Here is a 23,231-nt window from a genome sequence, read left to right as displayed (position 1 = left end):
TACACTATATGGTAATTTATAAAACTGTTGTAACTTTTAAAATCCTACAGTCAAAGCTGGATTTTTATTTAGATGCCATTTATTTTGTATACTGTGTATGTTACAAAACTATAAAGATGACCAAAAAAAAATGTCAGCCAAGATGGTCCTATATACAAGAATCATAGAAATGTTTTGTATTGATTTTAAAATCACTGAAACTCTCTGGCTGAAGCTTGAAATTCTGAGTTCATTTGTATTTTAAGACATGCAGTTAGTTCAGCAGAGTGAAGTTTTAAATTGGACAACAATATGTACTGTGTTATGATGAAAAAGTAATAAAAATAAAATAGAACTACAATTTGTGAAGGGATTTGTGAAGGGATTAAAAAAGTCAAAGGTACAAGAGTAATTTAACTCAGTTCTTTCCAACTATTAAACGTTTGGGCCTCATTAACCAGTTAATCTTAAACTTTTAACTTAACTTATGAACCTTATGTCATTCTTCACTTCATGTTCATAATGACTTGAATCATTACCCTTTAACAGGTTAGAATCTTTTATTAGCTATTGAACATAGTGGATACTGAGGTACTAACTTGGACTTTCAAATTGATATAGCTCAAAATACAGAAATAAGTAAAACTCATTATCTTTTCTAAAAAGACTAATCTGGATTTTGCAGTAATTGAAAATTTTTAGCCAACATTTCAAGACCAACAAGCTTTATACCATGGTAGGTGTTACAATAAAATAGTCACATTATAAAAATTAGTTTATTTACCCAGATGATAATTTTGACATTTAATCATAAAATCCTATAATGCTTCCTAAAATCTACTGGCACCAAAATTTTGAACCCATAACAACAACCAAGTCAGAGCTTCTATGGTATATTAGCTATGGCCATCATGGATTCTGCCTTGTTCTTCAGAGACAGCAAAAACCTCTACAACGTTATTTTCATATCCTAAAAGCTTTTCAAGTTATATACTATGTTACTTGTTTACGCAGCTATTTAAGGTATTTTTTAATTTTTTGTTTTATTCTTGGTATTTCAAAAGCTTTAAAAGCAGCTGTGAGACATTCACAGTTAATCTAAAGGGACTGCAGTGTAGTCTAATGAAAACAAAATAATTAAAAAAAAAAAAAAGACGAGGAGAGGAGGGAGGGGAGAGGAGAAAGGCTCCAGAACCTGTATGGTCATCTAGTAGCACCTTCTTTTCAGAGCTAGAATAAAGTCTTTTTTTACATTGCAATAACACGTGTGCAGGCAAGATGGTTTGGAGAAATCTCCTTGGGTACACCTGATTTGATTTTATTAAACTAGGGCATCACTGAATGCCTCCAATGGATGATAAGTCAAGCATCTGCTACCAGATCAGATGTTATATATTTTTTACAACCAGTCGATTTAATAAACAGCCCTATTTAATAGAGGGTACTTAAGGATAACATGATGATGGAAACCTAGGGGAAATAGTTCAACAAGTATTTGCCAGGGGGGTGGAACATTGGAATTTTCCCCAACAGGGGAAAGAAAAAAACAGATATTAGTAAGATAAGGAAAAGAACAAAGGCATGAGATCATTGTTGACAGTAAAAATAGCCCTGGCCAAAGGAAATGGTACAAATTATATCTGCAAGACAAATGTCACTTGAAGAGATGGATTTGAAGAGGGGTCTTAGAAGTCCAAAAGATTAATGCAAATCCTAGATAATGCCATAATTTCTTCACTTTAGTTCATTTCTCCCTCTCTTCAATAGGCTGCAACTAACAATATTGAAAAGATTGCTCTGTCCAGCTGACAGGGAGTGCAGATTCAGGTTCCTAACTCTTCCAAAAATAGTTTAAAGTTTTATTCATGTTTCCAGATCTCATTATTCATTCTTCTAAACATATTTGTGTTTCATAAAATAGATTAGATGCCAAATTATCCTTTGTCTGAGGATGATATGCAGGAAAGATGAAATCTTAGAACTTAATAACACATAAAATATTAGCTAACCAAAATTTTGCTTATTTGTTTAATGGAAAATTAAAATAGTATATATTTTGAAAATTAAAACAGTATAATTACAATTCTGGGCTTGAGAAGAGCAGAGTCTGGCCTGTTCAGGGCCCTGCTTGGCAGAATCTCATGGGAAATTGCCCTGGAGGGAAAAGGGGCCCAGGAGAGTTAGCTGATCTTCGAGGACAGCCTCCACAGAAAACAAGAATGATCCAATCCAATGAGTAGAAAGGCAAGTATAGAATTTTAGAATCATAGAACAGTCTAGGTTGGAAGGGATCTCAAAAGATCATCTGGTCTAGCCTTTCATGGGAAAGGGAGTCTAGATGAGTTTATCTAGTATCCTGTCCAATCACATCTTGAAAACCTCCAGTGATGGGGATTCTACCATGTCCCTGGGGAGGTTGTTCCAGTGATAGATTATTCTCACTGTAAAAAATTTCTTTCTTATGTCGAGATAAAATTTCTCCCAGTACAACTTTTACCCATTGCACCTTTTCTTCTCCATGTGACTCCTTGTGAAGAGAGCGCCTCCATCCTCTTTGTAGCTGCCCTTTGCGATCTGGAATACTGTGATGACATTCCTGCTGAGCCTTCTTTTCTCTGGGGACAAAAGATCTAACTCCTTCAGTCTTTCCTCATAGGGCAGGTTCTCCAGCCCTTTGATCATCTTTGTGGCCCTCTTTCGAACCCTCTCCAGCCTGTGTGTCTTTCTTGAATTGTGGAGACCAGAACTGGACATAGTACTTCAGATGTGGCCTGACAAGGGCTGAGTAGAGTGGGATGACCAAGTCTCTATCTCTGCTAGTAATGCCCCTGCAGATGCAGACCAGGATCTGATTTGCCTTTGTTGCTACAGTGGCGCACTGCTGACTCATGTTCAACTTGTGTTCCACCAGCAGCCCCAGGACACTTTCAGCAAGACTGCTTCCCAGCTACACAGATCCTAGACTGTACTGGGGTCTTTGGTTATGTTGTCCCAGGTGCAGGAATTTGCATATCTTTTAAATTTCAAACTGGCAATCTTTCTTCCCACACCTCTCGAGATTTGGGACTGGAGAAGAGAAGCCTGGAGAAAAGAAGGCTCCTGGGAGACCTTATTGCGGCCTTCCAGTACCTAAAGGGGGCTTATAAGAAATACGAGGGGAGAAACTCTTCAGCAGGGCCTGTTGTGATAGGACAAGGGGTAATGGTTTTAAAATAGAGGGAGGTAGATTCAGACTTGATATAAGGAAGATTTTTTTTTTATGATGAGGGTTGTGAAGCACTGGAACAGGTTGCCCAGAGAGCTTGTAGATGCCCCATCCCTGGAAACATTCAAGGTCAGATTGGACGGGACTCTGAGCAATCTGATCTAGTTGAAGATGTCCCTGCTCCTTGCAGGAGGGTTGGAATAGATGACCTTTACAGGTCCCTTGCAACCTAAACCATTCTATGTTTCTATGATACTGTTCTCGCTAGCCCACTGTTCCAGTCTGTTCAGGTATTTCTGTAAGATGGGTCTCCCTTCTGACATGTCCACCTCACCAACCCTTGGTGAAGGTGTTTTCGATCCCGTCATCCAGATCATTTATGAAAATGTTGAACAGCATGTGGCCCAGTATTGATCCCTGGGGGACCCCACTTGTGACAGGCTGCCATCCTGAGTAAAAATCATTGATCACCACCCTCTGAGTGTGGCCTGTTAGTCAATTGTATCTTGCCAGTTTGTCCAGGAGAAAGTTGCAGGAAACAGTGTTGAATGCTTTGTGGAAATCCAGGTAAACAACATCCACTGCTCTCTCCACTTCGATAGAAAGTGTTACTTTGTTGTAGAAGGTGATCAGATTAGTCTGGCATGGTTTGCCTTTGGTAAATCTGTGCTGACTTTTCCCAATCACCTGCTTCATTTGGCTTGTGATAGTTACTAGGAGGACTCGTTCCATTATTTTCCCAGGGATTCAAGTAAGACTAATGGGTCTGTAGTTTCCTGGATCCTCTTTTGGGCCCTTCTTGTAGATGGGTATGACGTTTGCCCTCTTCCAGTCATCAGGGACATCCCCCGATCTCCATAACTTTTCAAGGGTTATAGATAGTGGCCTTGCAAAAATCTCAGCCACTTCTATTAACACCCTGGGATGGATTCCATCTGGGCCCACAGATTTATGTCGGTTGAGCCCTTGCAAAAGTCTGCAGACCAACCCTTCCTCCACTACTGGAGGAATGTTGGCACATGCTTTGTCGTAGTTACTTGATCCTGTGATCCAGCTACACCAGTAAAGACAGAGGCAAAGAAGGTATTGAGAACCTCTGCCTTGTCAGCATTATTAGTAACTAGTTTGGTTTGCCTGCCCTGTTTTAGCAACGGGCCTATGTCTTCCCTGTGCTTCTGCTTACTGCTCATGTATCTGAAGAACCCTTTCTTGTTATTCTTGACATCTCTGGCCAATTTCAGTTCTAGCTGAGTCTGACCCTTCCTGACTGCATCTCTGCATGCTCTAGCAAGGTTCTTGTAGTCCTCAATGGCTATTTGGCTGCCTTTCCATAGCCAGTATGCTTCTTTTTTGCCTTTAAGCACACCCAAAAGCTCATTGTTAAGACAGGGTGGTCTCTTCTTCTGCCTTCTTCCTTTCCCTTCATAGGGGATGGACTGTTCTTGTGCTTCCAGGAGGCTGGTCTTGAATAACCTCCAGCACTCACAAGTCCCTTTGCCCTCCATGGATGTTTCCCATGGAATCCCTCGCAGTTGGGCTCACGGGGGGGGGGGGGGGGGGCGGGACTATGGTGGCGCCATCTGCAAGAAGCTGCTAGAAGTTTCCCCTTTGTCCGGTGGACCCGGCTGGGTCTAGGGCAGACCCATCATTGGCCAGGGCCAATTGGTGACAGAATGTTCCCTGATAATGTCTCTGCAATAACGTATTTAAGAAGGAGACAAATAAAAAAAAAATTAAAAAAAAAAGTGAAGAAGCAGAAGTGGCAGCAGAGAGGGGGACATGCGAGTCTTGTGGGTCTTGCAGCCCACACCCTCTGGCCTCTTGCCGGGTGGCCGTCTGAGCCCAACTCGGCCTGGATGACTCAGCCTGGTCGCAAGAAGTGAAGAGAGGACACGTGAAGAGAATCTGAGAGGCATCTGCCTGAGCCAATTGTGAAGAATTTCTTGTGAGTGGAACGGCTGCAGACGCCAAGGTCAGTGAAGAAGGAGAGGGAGGAGTAAAGTCGCTCCTTGACAAGATTCCCCTGCCCATGGTGAAGACCATGGTGAAGCAAGCTGTTCCCCACTGCAGTTCATGGAGGCCCACAGAGGAGCAGATAACCACCTGCAGCCCATGAAGGATCCCACACTGGAGCAGGCAGATGCCCAAAGGAGGCTGTGGGCCGTGGAGGGTCCACACTGGGGCAGCTGGTTCCTGAGGGACTGCACTCCATGAAAAAATGACCCATGCCGGAGCAGTTCACGAAGGACTGTGGCCTGTGGGAGGGACCCCACGATGGAGCAGGGGAGGAATGTGAGGAGCTCTTCCCCCAAGGAGGAAGGAGTGGCGTTAAAGTGACAAATGATGAACTGACCATTACCTCCATTCCCTATTCCCCCCTGTGCCACTTGGGATGAGGGACTGAAGAAGGTAGAGATAATTTGAAATGAAGCTAAGCCCGGGAAAAGGGAGGGGTGGGGAGAAGGGGAGGAGTTACTTTGTTCTCTTTCTCATTATCCTGCTTTGCTTTTATTAATAATAATAAATAAATAGTTTTCCCCAAGTTGAGTCTGTTTTGCTCTTAACAGTAACTTTAACGATCTCTCCCTGTCCTTATCTCAAACCTTGAGCCTTTTTCTTATATTATCTCTCCCTGTTCCCTCTGAGGGTGGGAGGAGTGAAAGAGAGACTGCGTAGCTCAGTCCCGAGTGGGGCTAAGCTACGACAATTTAGTATGGGATTTGGTATAAGAAGAATGTTGATAATACACTGATGTTATGAGTTGTTGCTAAAGAGCCCAAGGTCACTGTCCAGCTTCCCAGGTTTCGTTGATGTGCAACTGCAGGAAGCTGGGAGGGATATAGCCAGTACGGTTGACTCAAACTGGCCAAAGAGAGTATTCCGTGCCATAGAGGTTATGCTCAGTATATGTGGGGATTGGATGGTGTGCAACTCTCCTGCTCTCGTTCTCTCGCTGCTTGGGATTGTTCCAAGATCACTCTCAGTTCCATTCCATGAAGACTACACGGGATGGGCTGTATCAGTAATCAGATTATTGAGTGATGAGCAATGGTGCATTTCTAAATTTTATTATCCTTATATTTTAAATTATTATTATAATTAGTAATATATATTATTATCTTTTCCTTTTCTGTCCTAGTAAACTGTCTTTATTTCAACCCACAAGTTTTCCTTTCTTTCTAATTCTCTCCCCCTGGGGATGGGGAGGGTGAGCAAGTGGCTGTGTGGTGCTTGGTCACTGACTAGGATTAAACCATGACACTAAGTCAGTTCAATATACCGGCAAAGATTTTCCTATCTTTTCTAGATCAGTGGATTCCATATCTTCCCAATAGGTTGTATTTATTGAAGAACATCCAATGACCATAGAAACCAAAGTCCTGGCGATGACAACAGCCACAAAGCCAGGTACTGATCTGCATGATGTGTCAACTTCTGCCTACATCCCTATCTCTGACTTGCAGGAGAGAGGAGAATATCATTTGGACACCTGTCCCTTTCACTTGGGCCTCCAGGGATCTCAAGTCCTGCTTGATTTATCTCAAATTTTGCTTTGCCATGTCACTAGTGCCCATATGGAAATGAAGTAGGGAAACAAGGAAGACCCGGGGAACTACAGGCCAGTAAATCTCACCTCTGTGCCTGGCAAGGTCATGGAGCAGCTCCTCTTGGAAACTGTGCTAAGGCACATGGAAAATAAGAAGGTGATTGTTGACAGTGAACATGGCTTCACTAAGGGCAAATCATGCCTGACCAATTTGGTGGCCTTCTATGATGGGGTAACAGCATCGGTGGACAGGGGATGAGCAAATAATGTCATCTACCTGGACTTGTGCAAAGCATTTGACACTGTCTCACATAACATCCTTCTCTCTAAACTGGAGAGACATGGATTTGACAGATGGACGACTCGGTGGATAAGGAATTCGCTGGATGGCCACACTCAGAGAGTGGTGGTCAACGGCTCAATGTCCAAGTGAAGATCAGTGATGAGTGGCATTCTTCAGGGGTCTGTATTGGGCTCAACCCTGTTCAACATCTTTGTCGGAGACATGGACAGTGGGATAGAGTGCACCCTCAGCAAGTTCGCCGACGACACCAAGTTGTGTGGTGCCGTCGACACACTGGTGGGGAGGGATGCCATCCAGAGGGACCTTGACAGGCTGGAGAGGTGGGCCTGTGCCAACCTCATGAAGTTTAACCAGGCCAAGTGCAAGGTCCTGCACCTGGGTCACGGCAATCCCAGGCACAAATACAGGCTGGGCAGAGAATGGATGGAGAGCAGCCCTGAGGAGAAGGCCTTGGGGGTACTAGGGGATGAGAAGATCAAGATGAGCCAGCAATGTGCACTTGCAGCCCAGAAAGCCAACAGCATCCTGGGCTGCAGCAAAATAAGTATGGCCAGCAGGTCAAGGGAGGTGATTCTCCCCCTCTACTCTGCTCTCATGAGACCCCACCTGGAGTACTGCATCCAGTTCCCTGCTAGCAGTATGCCAGCAGAGGGTGAGAGGCATCGAGGCACCCATCTGCTGGCCTGATATACAGTCAAGGGAAGTTTGCTGCTTGCCAGGAGCCAAGATGCAGGATGTCACAGAGACATGGCTAAAACTGCTAAGAAGTGGAAGCTACTATCATAGAATCAAAGAATCATAATCGTTTGGGTTGGAAAGAACCTCTAAAGGCCATCCAGTCCAACTCCCTTGCAAGGAACAGGGACATCTCCAACCAGATCAGGTTGCTCAGAGCCCCGTCCAACCTGGCCTTGAATCTTTCCAGGGATGGGGCATCTACAACCTCTCTGGGCAACCTGTTCCAGTGTTCCACCACCCTCATTGTAAAAAATTATTTCCTTATATCAAGTCTGAATCAACTACCTTCTATTTTAAAACCATTACCCCTCGTCCTATCACAACAGGCCCTAATGAGGAGTTTCTCCCTGTCTTTCCTATAAGCCCCCTTTAGGTACTGGAAGACCACTATAAGGTCTCCCCAGAGCCTTCTCTTCTCCAGGCTGCACAGCCCCAAATGTCTGAGCCTGTCTTTGTTGGATACCTGGAGTACCAGGGGCACTTAGTGAACAATCCAGACCGAATGGAATTGTTATGTTTGTGAGCAGCAGGCCTCAAGGACATCACTGAAGCCTCTTGTGAGAAAGTACTGAAGCCACCTGTGAGAAAATAATGAGGCCACCTGTGAGAAAGTAATGAAGCTTCCTGTGAGAAAGTAAACGAAGCAACCTTGAGAAGAAGGAAAACAGCTGGCATACGTGACTGGGGGCTGAACATGAAGCAGGGTGCAGGTGGAGAGAGCCGTGCGCGTGAACAAAGAGACTTAACGAATCATATTTTAGCTAGGAGCGCGTGCATGATATAGTTAGCCAATTAGTAGAGAGCTTGCACATGATACGGAATTAGAAGGGCTATATTAACTGGGATGTATCAACAATAAATTGGCATTTGCTTGATCATATTGGTCGTCAGCAGTGTCCGTTACTTCTGCGTCAGCATGTCTTCATAGGAGAGGTGAATAGGAGAGGTAGCTGTCATCTAGCTGAACTTCTGTAAGGCCTTTGATACAGTCCCCCACAACATTCTAGCCACTAAATTAGAGAGAGATAGGTTTGATGGATAGACTGTTAGATGGATAAGGAACTGAGTGAATGGCCATGTCCAAAGAGTTACAGTCAATGGCTGTGTCAAAGTGGCAGCCAGTATTGTCCCTCACGGGGTCCATACTGGGAACAAGGCTGTTCATGTATACCAGAGGCTTTAACTGCTTGGCTTGCTTAATTGCAGCACTTTTCACATTCGTGGATAACCTGTGCAATAGTGTCCATGGTTAAATCCACCCCTCGATCACGAGCCCATTTGTATGTTGCATCTCTTCCCTGATGGCCTGAGGTGTCATGGGCCCACTGAGCTAAAAATAGTTCACCCCTCTGTTGCCAGTCTAAGTCCACTTGGGAAACTTTACTCTTAGCAGCCTGATCCACTTGCTGGTTGTTTTGATGTTCTTCAGTGGCTTGACTCTTGGGTACATGGGCATCTACGTGACGTACTTTTACAACCAGCTTCTCTAACTGGGCAGCAATATCTTGCCACAGTGCAGCAGCCCAGATGGGTTTGCCTCTGCGCTGCCAGTTGCTCTGTTTCCATTGCTTTAACCACCCCCACAAGGCATTTGCCACCATCCATGAGTCAGTGTAGAGATAGAGCACAGGCCATTTTTCCCGTTCAGCAATGTCTAAAGCCAGCTGGATGGCTTTCACCTCTGCAAAGTGACTTGATTCTCCTTGGCCTTGAGCAGCTTCTGCCACTCGTCGTGTAGGACTCCACACAGCAGCTTTCCACTTTCGATGTTTTCCTACAGTACGACAGGACCCATCAGTGAACAGGGCATATCGCCTCTCATTTTCTGGGAGGTTGTTATACGGTGGGGCTTCTTCAGCACGCGTCACCTCTTCCTCTGGTGGCATTCCAAAATCATTGCCTTCTGGCCAATCTGTGATTACTTCTAAGATTCCTGGGCGACTGAGGTTTCCTATTTGAGCCCGCTGTGTTATTAGTGTGATCCACTTACTCCACGTAGCATCCGTTGCATGATGTGTAGAGGGGACCCTTCCTTTGAACATCCAGACCAGCTCTGGCAGTCAGGATGTCAGGAGGAGCTGTGCTTCAGTACCAACCACTTGAGTAGCCACAGTGCCTGTCATGGGGGCTGAAGCAATTGCAGTGCCCATAGCAGGGACTGGGTAGCTGTGGTGCCTGCTGTAAGGGCTGAAGTGACCACAGCATCTGTAGCAGCAATTGGAGTAGCCACAGTGTCTGTAGCGGGGACTGGGGTATCCATAATGCCTGTTGCCAGGGTTGGGGTATCTGCAGTGCTTGCTGTCAGAGTTACAGCAGCCACAGTATTCTTAAATAGTTGTTTAAACTTAATCAATACTGAGATCAGGATCTGAGATAGCTGCAAGAGACCTGCCAACACACACACGGTGGTTGGGGTATCCCAAGGATATCCAAAATTCTCAAAAGCTGTTGAAATTATCTTGGAGAAGTGGGGGAAGCTGTAAACAGATGTCCCGTCATGGATTGGTTTCCCAGACCAAAACAAGAGGTATAATTCCAAACAACACCCAATGAGATGGCTCCCAAAATACCTGGATGGAGCTGCCACTGCCTCTTCACTCTGTGCGCTGCCCGCCGGCACTGAGTACAAGAATGAAAGCGGTCCCATTACCAATGATCTCACCAAACCAACCAGTGCCGCACAGCACAGCAGAACGATACCTTTAATCCCAGAAAAGATAAGCCGTGCATAAACACCGACAAAGAGCAAATATGGCAAGTAGGGTGCTGCCCAATACAGCTCTAAGAACAGCTCTGAGAGCAAATAAAACAACACTGTGGCCAGCGATGACCAAACTGACAGAATGAGTGCTTGTAACAAATCTGTTTTCAACACACTGTGTTCAAACCTGTCCTTATCTCAACCCTTCGGGACTGACCAGGGGCTTGAACCTTGGATCCTCAGACTAAGGTCTGATGATCATAGAATCATAGAATCATAGAATGGTTAGGGTTGGAAGGGACCTTCAAAGGTCATCTAGTCCAACCCCCCTGCAAGGAGCAGGGATATCTCCAACCAGATCAGGTTCCTCAGAGCCCCATCCAGCCTGGCCTTGAACGTTTCCAGAGATGGGGCCTTCACCACCTTTCTGGGCAACCTGGGCCAGTGTTCTATAACTCGCATCGTAAAAATTTTTTTCCTAATTTCTAATCTAAATTTTCTAATTCTAATTTCTAATTTCTAATCTAAAGATCTCACGACTGATCTAGTGAGGCCCCTTTGAGCCCCACGCTGGGTGCCAAAAGAGACTGTGGTGGTTTAACTCTCATCACCACACAGTTTCTTATTCACCCTCCCCCTCCCCAGCGGGACAAGGGAGAGAATTGGGAAGAAAGGAAAACTCGTGGGTTGAGAAGAAGACAGTTTACTAGAATAGCAAAGGAAAACTACAATAATAAAAGAGTATAAGGATACAAAAATATACAAAATGAGGAGGACCACGAGTGTGGGAACAGTGCCTTTCCATTTGTGGACACTGAAATTGTAAGGGACCAACTGTGTCAGCTGTATGTTCACAAGTTCGTGGTGCCTGATGGGATTAATCCCAGAGTACTGAAGGAGCTTGGGGATGTTACAGCAGGACCCCTCCTTGATCATCTACCAAAGGTCTTGGGAGTCTGGGGAGGTCCCTGCTGACTGGAAGCTAGGCAATGTTATACCACTTTACAAGAAGGGCGTGAGGGAAGACCCAGGAAACTACAGACCTGTTAGTCTAACCTCAGTTCCTGGGAACATTATGGAGAAGATCGTACTGGGTGCTATTGAAAGGCATTTAAAGGACAATGCAATCATCAGGCACAGTCAACGTGGGTTCACAAAGGGAAAGTCCTGCCTAACTAATTTGATACCCTTCTATGATGAGGTCACCCGCCTAGTGGATGTAGTCTTTCTGGATTTTAGTAAGGCTTTTGCTACTGTCCCTCACAGCATCCTTCTGGACAAGTTGTCCAACTGTGGGATGAGCAGGTTCACGGTGTGCTGGGTGAAGAACTGCCTGAATGGCAGAGCTCAAAGGGTTCTAGTGAATGGGGCTACATCCGGCTGGCAACCAGTCACCAGCGGTGTTCCTCAGGGCTCAATTCTAGGGCCATTTCTGTTTAATATTTTTATCAATGATCTGGATGCAGGAGTTGAATGCACCCTTAGCAAGTTTGCTGACGATACCAAACTGGGAGGTGCTGTTGACTCTTCCAAGAGACCAGAGGCCTTGCAGAGGGATCTAGACAGATTTGAGCATTGGGCAATCATCAGTGGCATGAAATGTAACAAGAACAAATGCCGGGTTCTGCACCTGGGACAGATTAATGCTGGACACAAGTATAGATTGGGAGAGGAGTGGCTGGAGAAAGGGATCTGGGGGTGCTGGTTGACAGCAGGCTCAATATGAGCCAGCAGTGAGCCCTGACAGCCAAGAGGGCAAACCACATCCTGGGGTGCATTAGGAGCAACCTGATCTAGTGAAAGGTGTCCCCGCCCATGGCAGGGGGGGTTGGGCCTTTAAAAGTCCCTTCCAATCCAAACCATATGATGATTCTATGATGATGATCCAGAGAGCTATGACCCCTCCAACTACTGATGTTAGGACCCTCACTCACTCCTGTAGCTGGCACCACAGGCCCCAGGGTGCCTACACCCCACAGTCTGACTCCAGTAGCTGGGCACCAAATTTCACTCACACACACACAGATCTCACCAGCAGCTGGCACCTGTTCCTTGCAGCACACATACACAGCAGACAGAGAGTGAGATTAAGCAGAGCGATAGTTAAGAAATTATTTTAAAAGTAAATATAAGAAAATAGGACAGACTGCAGTGATTAGGCGCAGAGCTCAGCCAGACAAGCGTACTGACCGGCCCCGTTTTACCCGTGACTAGCCCATTTTAGCCCCCTTTCTATTTATCCCCCTTCTTTGTTTCTTCCTGCTTCCCCTTCCCCCTGCAAGTCCCTTCATCGGTTTGCATAGTTCTGTCAATTCCCGCATCCCTCCCAGTTTGGTGTCTGGGATCCCCCCCCCGCTTAACATCTTATCAGTTGCAAATTCAGGCTGATCTTCCTGGAAGTGGTGCCTGTAGTTTAAATTCCTTCCTAAAGCATTTATTGCATGTTTTGTATGTTGTGTAAAATATTAAAAAGAAATTTCCTATTTACAATCCAGTATAATCCTTGTAAATACTAAATTTTATATCCTTTATGTGGACCAAACAATAATCACTTTATAAAGTTGGATTAATGTTTTAAGACACAGAGCCTCAGCTATCCTTGTAGTTATCAAAGCTATTTTTGATACTGTAAATGACACCTTCTGCCATGGTGACCTCAAGTGTAATCACAGAACCATAGAATAGTTGAGTAGTTGAGGTTGGAAGGGATCTCTGGAGATTGTCTAGTCCAAACCCCCTCCCAACCCCCACTCAAAGCAGGATCAACCAGAGCAAGTTGCTCAGGACATTGTCCAGTCAGGTTTTGAATATTTCCAAGGTTGGAGACTCCACAACCTCTCTGGGCAACCTGGTCCAGTGTTTGACCACCCTTAGAGTAAAAAAGATTTTTCTTAAGTTTAAACAGAATTTCCTATGTTTCAATTTGTGCCCATTCCCTCTTGTCCCGTCACTGGGCATCACTGAGAAAACTTTGGCTCCTTCTTCAATGCACCCTCCCATCAGGTATTTAGACCCATTGATAAGAGCCCTCCTGAGCCTTCTCTTTTCCAGGCCAAACAATCTCAGCTCTCTTAGCATCTCCTCCTGTGGGAGATGCTCCGATCTCTTCCTCACTGCAGTGGCTCTTCGCTGAACTTGCTACAGTATGTCCATGTCTTTCTTGTACCAGGGAGCCCAGAACTGGACACAAGACTCCAGGTGTGGCCTCACCAGTGCTGAGTAGAGAGAAAGGGCCACCTCCTTCAACCTCCTGTCAACACTGTTCCTAATGCAGCTCAGGATACCATTGACCTTCTTTGCTGCAAGGGCACGTTACTGGCTCACGTTCAGCTTGTTGTCCACCAGGACCCCCATATCCTTCTCTGCAAAGCTGCTTTCCAGCCAGTCAGCCCCTAGCCTGTACTGGTCCATTGTGTTATTCCTCCCCAGGGGCAGGACTTGGCATTTCCCTTTGTTGGACCGCATGAGGTTCCTGTCTGCCCATTTCTCTGGACTGTCGAGGTCCCTCTGAATGGCACAACAGCCATCTGGTCTATCAAGCATTCCTCCCAATTCTATATCATCTGCAAACTTGCTGAGGGTGCACTCTGTCACATCACTCAGGTCATTAATGAAGTTATTAAACAGTATTGGACCGAGCATCAACTCCAGGGGACACCACTAGAGGCTGGCCTCCAGCTAGACTTTATGCTTCTGATCACAAGCGTCTGGGTCCAGCAGTTCAGTCAGTTTTCAGTCCACCTCACTGTCCACTTATCTAACCTGTACTTTGTCAGCTTGTCTACGAGGATGTTATGGGAGACAGTGTCGAAAGTCTTGCTAAAGTCAAGATAAACAGCACCCGCTGCTCTCCCCTCATCCACCAAGCTAGTTGACTCTTTGTAGAAGGCTGGAAGGTTGGCCAAGCATAATTTTCCCTTTGTAAATCCATGCTGATTCCTACCAAGCACCTTCTTTGGAAATGGCTTCCAGGATTATTTTCTCCATCATCTTCCAGGAATAGAGGTGAGGTTGACCAGTCTGTAGTTACCCAGATCCTCCTTCTTGTCCTCCTTAAAAACTGGAGTGTCATTTGCTTTCTTCCAGTCCTCAGGAACCTCCCCTGATAACGATGAATCATTCAAAGATAATTGAGAGTGGCCTCACAATGACATCAGTCAGCTCCCTCAGCACTCATGGGTGCATCCCATCAGGTCCCATGGACTTGTGCATCTCCAATTCATTTAAATGTTTCCCTAACTGGGTCCTCCTCTATTGAGGAGAATTCTTCCTTGCTGCAGACTTTCCCTCTGGTCTCAGAGGCCTGGGATTCCTGAAGGCAATCCTTACCAGTAAAGACTCAGGTGTAGAAGGCATTCAGTACCTCGGCCTTTCCCATGTCTTTTGTCATCAGATTCCCTACCCCATTCAGCAGCAGGCCCACGTTTTCTCTGGTCCTCATTTTGCTGCTGATGTACCTGTAGAAACCCTTAATGTTGCCCTTCACATTCCTCGCCAGTTTCAACTCCAGGTGGGCTTTGGCTTTCCTAACCCCATCTCTGCACACTTGGACAGTGTCTCTGCATTCCTCTTGGGTCACTTGCCCCTTTTTCCAGCTCCTGTATGCTTCCTTTTCATGTTGAGTTTAGTCGGGAGCTCCTTGTTTGTCCATGCAGATCTGTCACCTTTGCTTGATTTCCTGCTCATTGCGATGGACCATTCTTGAGCTTGGAGGAGGTGATCCTTGAATATCAAACAGGTCTCCTAGACCCCCTCTGCTCTCCAGGACTGTGTCCCATGGGATTCTTCCAAGCAGGTCCTTGCACAGGCCAAAGTCTGCTCTCCTGAAGTTTGGAGTTGTGATCCTGCCATTTGCCTTGTTCCCTCCTCTCAGAATTCTCAACTCCACCATCTCATGGTCAATGCAGCCCAGGTTGCCCCCCAACCTTCACATCACCAAACAGTTTGTAAGAATTGTAAGAAAAACTTCCTTGCTTGTAAGAATTGCGTCCAGCAGAGCGTCTCCTCTTCAGCCCTGTTTTGCTGATTACAAGCTCGCTCTCTTTTCCATAACACCCTGCACCCTTTGCTTGACAACCCATTCCACCACTCCTTCACTTGATTATGGGTCATCATCTCCCTCCTCTGTCATTTCTAGTTTAAAGTTCTCCTCACCAGGTTGGCCAGCCTGTTGGTAAAGATGTTTTTGCTCCACTTGGTCAGGTGGACCCCATCTCTCTCTAGCAGTCTTCAGTCCTTAAAGAAGGGTCCCCATGGTCATAGAATACAAATATGGATTGTCATCGCCAGCCGGGCAACCAACTGTTGACCCACAGGATCCTTCCATTCCTCCTCAAGCCCTTGCTTCTCACTGGAAAGATCAAGGAGAACACTACCTGGGCCCCCATGCCCTTGACCATTGCCTCCAGATGCATGTAGTCACACTTGATGTGCTCCAGGTCTCCTCTGGCAGTATTGTTGGTGCCCACGTGAAGATTTGCAAGGGGTAATAGTCCGAGGGTCGGACAAACCTTGGCAGCATCTCCACAGCATCCCAGATCCAACCCCCAGAAAGCAGTAAACCTCCCAACACAGCAGGTCAGCAGATGTGGGCCTCCATCCCCTACAGTCTCTCATGAGAACCAGAGCCTGTGAACATGAGGCTTATTCCAGTTGCCTGAAGATGACCTGTACTGGCTTTATGTGCCAAGGTTTTGGTAGAGGTGGGGGGTGCGGGGATGGCTTCTATGAGAAGGCATCAGAAGGTGTTCCCATGTTGGAAAGAGCCAGTTCCAGCCAGCTCCAAGATGGACCCACCGCCGGTCAAAGTCTAAGGCAATCAGAGATACTGGTAGCATCTCTCTGAAAACATATTTAAGAAAGAGTAAAAACTACTGCACAACAGCAGCTGGGAGAGAGGACTGAGAATACGTGAAAGAAACAACTATACAGACAACAAGGTCAGTGAAGAAGGAGGGGGAGGAGGTGCTCCAGGTGCTGGACCAGAGATTCCCCTGCAGCCCGTGGTGAAGACCATGGTGAAGCATGTTGCCACTCTGCAGCCCATGAAGACGAGCCATGCTGGAGCAGGTTTTCTGGCAGGACCTTTGACTCTGTGGAAAGGATCCATGCTGGAGCAGTTTGTGAAGAGCTGCAGTCCATGGGAAGGACTCACGTTGGAGAAGATCACGAAGGACTGTCTCCCATGGGTGAGACCCCATGGTGGAGCAGGGGAAGAGTGTGAGGAGGAAGAAGAGGCAGAGATAAAGCATTATGAACTGACCATAAACCCCATTCCCTGTCTCCCTGTACCGCTCAGGGGGAGGAGGTAGAAGAGTCAGGAGTGAAGTTGAGCCTGGGAAGAAGGGAGGAGTGGGGGGAAGGTGTTTTTAGATTTGTTCCTATTCCTTATTATCCTACTCTGTTAAATTGGCAATAAATTAATCCCCCAAGCCAAGTCTGTTTTGCCTGCTAAATGATCTCCCTGTCCTTATCTCGACTCATGAGCTTTTCATCACATTTTTCTCCCCCGTTCTGTTGAGAAGGAGGAGTGATACAGTGGCTTGGTGGGTACCTGGCGGCCAGCCAAGGTCCACCCACCACAAGACTTCATGTACTTCCTGATCAGGCAGCCTGTATCAGATACCCGCAACATCACCCATGTTGGTATGTCATCTAACCTGAACACTTAAGCTCTCAACTGGCTTGTCATCTATCCCTAGGCAAAGCTCCATGCACTCCAGCTCCTCTTTCATATAGAGTGCCTTCTTGGCTTGGTTTCCCTAAAGATTCTGTATCCATCCATTGCAGCACTCCAGTTGTATGAGCCATCCCAAGATAGCTCTGTGATCTCTGAGATCATAGCCCTGAAAATACTCACGGACATCTGATTCCTCCTATTTTTCCCCATGTTGCGTGCATAAGTATGCAGGCACTTCAGAGAGGCACCCAGTCGTACCAATTTCCCCAAAAGGGCACGAAAGTTTTCCCATAATGCTGATCTCCTGACACTTCCTTAGTTATGCGCATATGCTTGAAGTGGTCCACTTTCAACCCGGTTTTGTTGATTATGAGGTCCCTCGTGTTTATCCCACATCCTTTGCTTGCCCATTGTCGTAGTTCAGCCCTGATCGGGACCAGACTACGCAGTCTCTCTCTCACTCCCCCCACCTTCCGAGAGAACAGGGAGAGAAAATATAAGGAAAAACGGCTCGAGGTCTGAGATAAGGACAGGGAGAAATCCTTAAAGTTACCGTCACGGGCAAAACAGACTCGACTTGGGGAAAACTATTCATTTATTACTACAAACAGCAGGATAATGAGACAGAAAACAAGATAACCTCCATCCACCCCTCCCTCTTCCCAAGCTTAACATTATCTCTACTTCCTTCCCCTCCTGAGCGGCACAGGGGGGAAGAGGGAATGAGGGTTGCAGTCAGTTCATCATACGTTGTTTCACGCCGCCGCTTCATGGTCGGGGGAAGAACTCCTCACATTCCTCCCCTGCTCCATCGTGGGGTCCCTCCCACAGGCCACAGTCCTTCGTGGAACTGCTCCGGCGTGGGTCATCTCTTCCACGGGTGCAGTCCCTCTAGAACAGCTGTCCCAGTGGGCCCTCCACGGGCCACAGCTGCCTTCAGGCATCCACCTCCCCCAGTACGGGGCCCTTCACGGGCTCCAAGTGGATCTCTGCTCCTCCGTGGCCCTCCATGGGCTGCAGGGGGACAACCTGCTCCACCATGGGCTGCACCACAGGCTGCAGGGGAATCTTGGCCAGGAGCCGCATTACTCCTCCCCCTCCTTCTTCACTGACCTTGGTGTCTGCAGCCGTTCCTCACAACAGGCTGGTAGATGTCTCTCAGGATCTTTTTTTACATCTTATTCACTTCTCATCTCCTTTCCATTTCTTGCAGCCGGACTGGGCCGAGTCGGGCCCAGTCGGCTGTCTGGCGAGAGGCCAGAGGGTGAGGCCTGCAAGGCCCATGAGGCCTGCGCCTCCCCCTCTGCACCTCTGCCCCCGCTCAGCTTCTTCACATCTTCTCTTCTCTCTCTTTTTTCTGTTTTCCCCTTCTTAAATACGTTATCGCAGAGGCGTTATCACGGAACATTCTGCTACCAATCGGCTTGGCCTTGGCCAGCATTGGGTCCGCCCTAGGCCTGGCCAAGTCCACTGAACAAAGGGGAGCGACTTCTAGCAGTTTCCTACAGAAGCTACCACCTTAGGCCCCCCCTCACTAACAAAACCACGACACCCATCCAGTCTATGACCTCCTCACTTGACTGTTGGTCATCCCTTCCTCATCATTCCTCATGTAAAGCTCTCCTTACGAGGCTGGCTAGCCTGTTGGCAAAGCTGTTTGTGCCCCACTTGGTCATGTGGATCCTGTCTCTCCCTAGCAGTCCTCCATCCTCAAAGAGGATCCCATGGTCATAGTGGCACAAAGTCTAGTTGGAGGCCAGTAAATAGCAGTGTACCCCAGGGGTCAATACTGGGTCCAATACTGTTCAATGTCTTCATTAGTGATCTGGATGATGGGGCAGAGTGTACCCTCAGCAAGTTGGCTGATGACACAAAACTGGGAAGAGTGGCTGATACATCACAGGGTTGTGCTGCCATCCAGAGGGACCTTGACAAGATAGACAAATGGACTGACAGGAATCTCATGTACTACAACAAGGGGAAGTGCCAAGTCCTGCCCCTGGGGAGGAACAACCCCATGCTGGGGGGGCCATCCATCTGGAAAGCAGCTTGGCAGAAAAGGACTTGCGGGTCCTGGTGGACACCAGGCTGAACATGAGCCAGCAGTGCGCCCTTATCACAAAGAGGGCTAATGGCATCCTGGGCTGCATTAGGCAAAGTATTGCCAGCAGGTCCAGGTAGGCGATCCTTCCCCTTTATTCAGCACCAGTTGAGTACTGTGTACCTGGAGTCCTGTGTCCAGTTCGGGCTCCCCAGTACAAGAAAGACATGGACACACTGGAGAGACTCCAATGAAGGCTCATGAATTGGCACTGCTTATCTGTCCTCAAGGTGAAAATATTTCTCCTATCAAGTCAGGACCTCTCTTTTTTCAGTTTATGCCCGGTGTCTATCACTCTCCTTCCAATGCATCATTGTGAATAGTCTGACTGTCTTCTTGATACCTTGTAGGTATTGAAAGGCTGCTATTAGATCCCCTCTAAACTTTCTCTTTTCCAGTTTGAACAAACCTAGTTCCCTCATCCTCTCTTCATAACGTATGTTCTCCAGTCCCCTGACCACGTCAGTGGCCCTCTACTGAACTTGCTCCAGTTTATCAAATCCTTCTTATATTGGGAGGGATCTGAACCTAGACTGGATAAGCCAATAAATGCAGCAGATCTCAATGTGGAATATTTAAATACTGAGCATGCAAAAGATTTCAAGACAGGCACCTTGTCATCTTTTTCATTTTATTTTTATTCTTTAATATTTAGGTGCCTTGACCCAAGCCATTCGCAATTTTGCAAAAAGCCTTGAAGGTTGGCTTTCCAGTGCCATGAACAATATTCCACAGAGAATGATACAAACTAAGGTAAACAAAGTTTACTGCAGTTTTATTCATTTTATGCAATTGTACACTAGATGTCATTTAAGATCTAAAAGTAGCAGTATTTTAACTTTTATGCTAAGTGTCATATTTAGGTTGAACTTCAAACATGAAACATGGGATTGGAAACAACTTTGTTTTGCCAAAAAAAATAATAGGAAAAACTGTATTTGTTCCATTACATGTGAATTGCAATATCTGAGGGCTCATAAATTAATACAGCAATTTTAAAATTAAAATAGACAAAACAGAAGATCTGTTGATAAGTACAATGTGTTAAGACAAATGGATTTCTTCATAGGTTGCTGCTGTAAGTGCCTTTGCCCAGACTTTGAGAAGATACACATCTCTTAATCACTTGGCTCAGGCAGCTCGGGCTGTGCTTCAGAACACTTCTCAGATCAACCAGATGCTCAGTGATCTCAACCGTGTTGATTTTGCCAATGTACAGGTAAATTGTGGCTTTAAAAAACAGACTTTTAAAAAATTGTTATTTCGCACAAAATTTCTTTTTTTTTTTTTTGTTAGTTCTTATTATTCCATCAAGAAAGCAAAGTGGGAACATTTTGCTGATTTTTATATATGCAGAGATTCAGTTGAAGCTTTCCAGCTTATACTTTGGCCGTAAGGAAAATATAACCTCAGAACCATTATCTATTTCCATTTTCTCTGAAAGTTTCCTATCTTCCAGATCATGCATTCTGCCAATTTTTATTTAAGGCAGATGAAAGTGTAGAGTATACGTGTTCTTATAATGAACAGCATGAACAATGTCTGAAGATTAAATCTTTAATAGTAGCATAGCTTATGATCTTCCATAACAAAATATTGATCATACAGCACTATTTCTAGTACAGATTGCTTCATTACATTTATTTTTATTTCAAAGACAATATCATTAGTATATTTTCTTTAATTGTTTGTGTTTACATTTCCAACCTTTCTGAAGTAACTGATTAGAGCTATTTTCCAGTTACGTGTAAAACATCAATTTATTATTTTTCATTAGGTTTAGGAAAAGGTTTCCCTTCTACCTCTTTCTTCTCTTTAGAAGAAACAACTTTTTTTTTTTTTTCCTGTTGCTCAGCTAACTGACATGGTCCAGATTACTGGTAGTCATACATTTGTCTTCTTTCATGAACAAACATTTTAACAATTTTTTTATCTTAACAGAAGTTCATAAGTTCACTAGCAACAGTTAAATTATTTTTGCTTGTTGCAAAGACCTTTGAATAAATAAGATTTAACACAGATATAGTTATATTGCATAATGGTGTGTAAGCTACCTAAGATTTAGTATGTGACCAAATATATGGTATATTAAATATTGTTCTGTGGTAAGATATAGGGTCTATGAATGCTGAGATGTTAAAATGGCATGTGATAGCTAGAGTTTAAGAATATGGCCTATATTAAATCAATACTGGTTTTCTCTAAGTTCTATTTAGCAGAAGCATCCTATTGGTGTTATTTAAAATTAAAAATGTAATACATGTACACATTCCATGATAATACTGTGAAATGCTCATTACTGTACATGGACTGTGCTTGTCCAATTGTTATATTACTCTTCAAGCAATGTACAGACTATGGATAAACACAACAACTCTTTTTTACCTATAAAGGTGATAAAAAATGAAACTGAAATTGTATTTGGTCTTGACTCCTTTAAAGCAATAGGAACCATGGTACTTTGGTTTCTTGGTTCATTTAATTCCGAGCAGTCAGGGATCAGGTTAGGAAGGCTAAAGCCCTGATAGAATTAAATCCGGCCAGGGATGCCAAGGGCAACAAGAAAAGCTTCTATAGGTATGTTGGGGATAAAAGGAAGACCAGGGAGAATGTGAGCCCTCTACGGAAGGAAATGGAGACCTGGTTACGCAGGACATGGAGAAGGCTGAGGTACTCAATGACTTTTTTGCCTCAGTCTTCACCAGTGAGGGCTCTAGCCACATCGCTCAAGTCGCAGAAGGCAAAGGCAGGGACTGGGAGAATGAAGAAACGTCCACTGCAGGAGAAGACTAGGTTCAAGGTCATCTAAGGAACCTGAAGGTGCACAAGTCCATGGGACCTGATGAGATGCATCCACAGGTCCTGAGGGGACTGGTGGATGAAGTTGCCAAGCCGCTGTCCATCGTATTTGAGAAGTCGTGGCAGTCTGGTGAGGTTCCCACTGACTGGAAAAGGAGTGACATAGCTCCCATTTTAAAAAGGGGAAAAAGGAAGACCTGGGGAACTACAGGTCGGTCAGTCTCACCTCTGTGCCTGGCAAGGTCATGGAGCAGATTCACCTGGAAACTGTGCTAAGGCACATGGAAAATTAGGACGTGATTTGTGACAGCCAACATGGCTTCACTAAGGGCAGATCACGCCTGACCAATTTGGTGGCCTTCTATGATGGAGTTACAGCATTGGTGGATAAGGGACGAGCAACGGATATCATCTACCTGGACTTGTGCAAAGCATTTGACACTGTCCCGCACGACATCCTTGTCTCTAAACTGGAGAGACATGGATTTGAAGGATGGAACACTCTATGGTGTCCTGGTTTTAGCAGGGATGGAGTTCATTTTCCTCTCAGTAGCCAGTGTGTTTTGGATTTCATGTGTGAAGAATGTTGATAAAAACATTCTGATATTATGAGTTGTTGTTAATGAGACCAAGGACACTGTCCGGCTTTCCAAGTCTCGCTAATGTGCAGATGCAGGAAGCTGGGCGAAAGACAGACAGAATAATTGATCCAAACTGGCCAAAGAGAGTATTCCATGCCATAAACGTCATGCTCAGTATATAAGGGGGGCTTGCCCATGGGAGGGGGCATACAATCCATTCCATTCCATTCTGGCACCCATTCAGGCACCCTTGGCATCCTTTTCTTCTCTCCTGCTTGCTGGCATCGTTCCCTCTACCTTGCTGGATTGCTCTCCCCCCTTTGCTTGCTGCTCGGTGTCGTTTCCGTGATCGCTGCTCAGGACGGGCAGCGTTGGTCATTGGGACATCGGGTGGTGAGAAATTGTACATTGTTCATTTTGTATATTTTGTATCAAACTCCTGCTACAAATGCTGCAGCTACTACAGCCCCTACAGCAGGCACCGCAGCTCCCCCAGCCCCTGCTATGGGTACTGCGATTGCTTCGGCCCCCACGCCAGACACTGTGACTACTCAAACCTCGGCAAGCAGTACCAAAGAGAAACCGAAAAACCAATCT

At 45.7% G+C, this 23,231-nt stretch overlaps 1 protein-coding gene across 1 annotated transcript in view; it reads right to left on the bottom strand.

The window, feature by feature from the left end:
• LOC147596556 (transcription factor RFX3-like) overlaps window positions 1-23,231 on the bottom strand; it is a 134,515-nt gene that overhangs the window by 89,314 nt on the left and 21,970 nt on the right. The gene's annotated exons all lie outside the window — the stretch shown is intronic.

This window comes from Chlamydotis macqueenii, chromosome W (genome assembly GCF_036417535.1).
Source record: "Chlamydotis macqueenii isolate bChlMac1 chromosome W, bChlMac1.mat, whole genome shotgun sequence".
In the NCBI taxonomy this organism is placed as follows: Eukaryota; Metazoa; Chordata; class Aves; order Otidiformes; family Otididae; genus Chlamydotis; species Chlamydotis macqueenii.
This window is presented reverse-complemented; position numbering and strand designations above follow the sequence as displayed.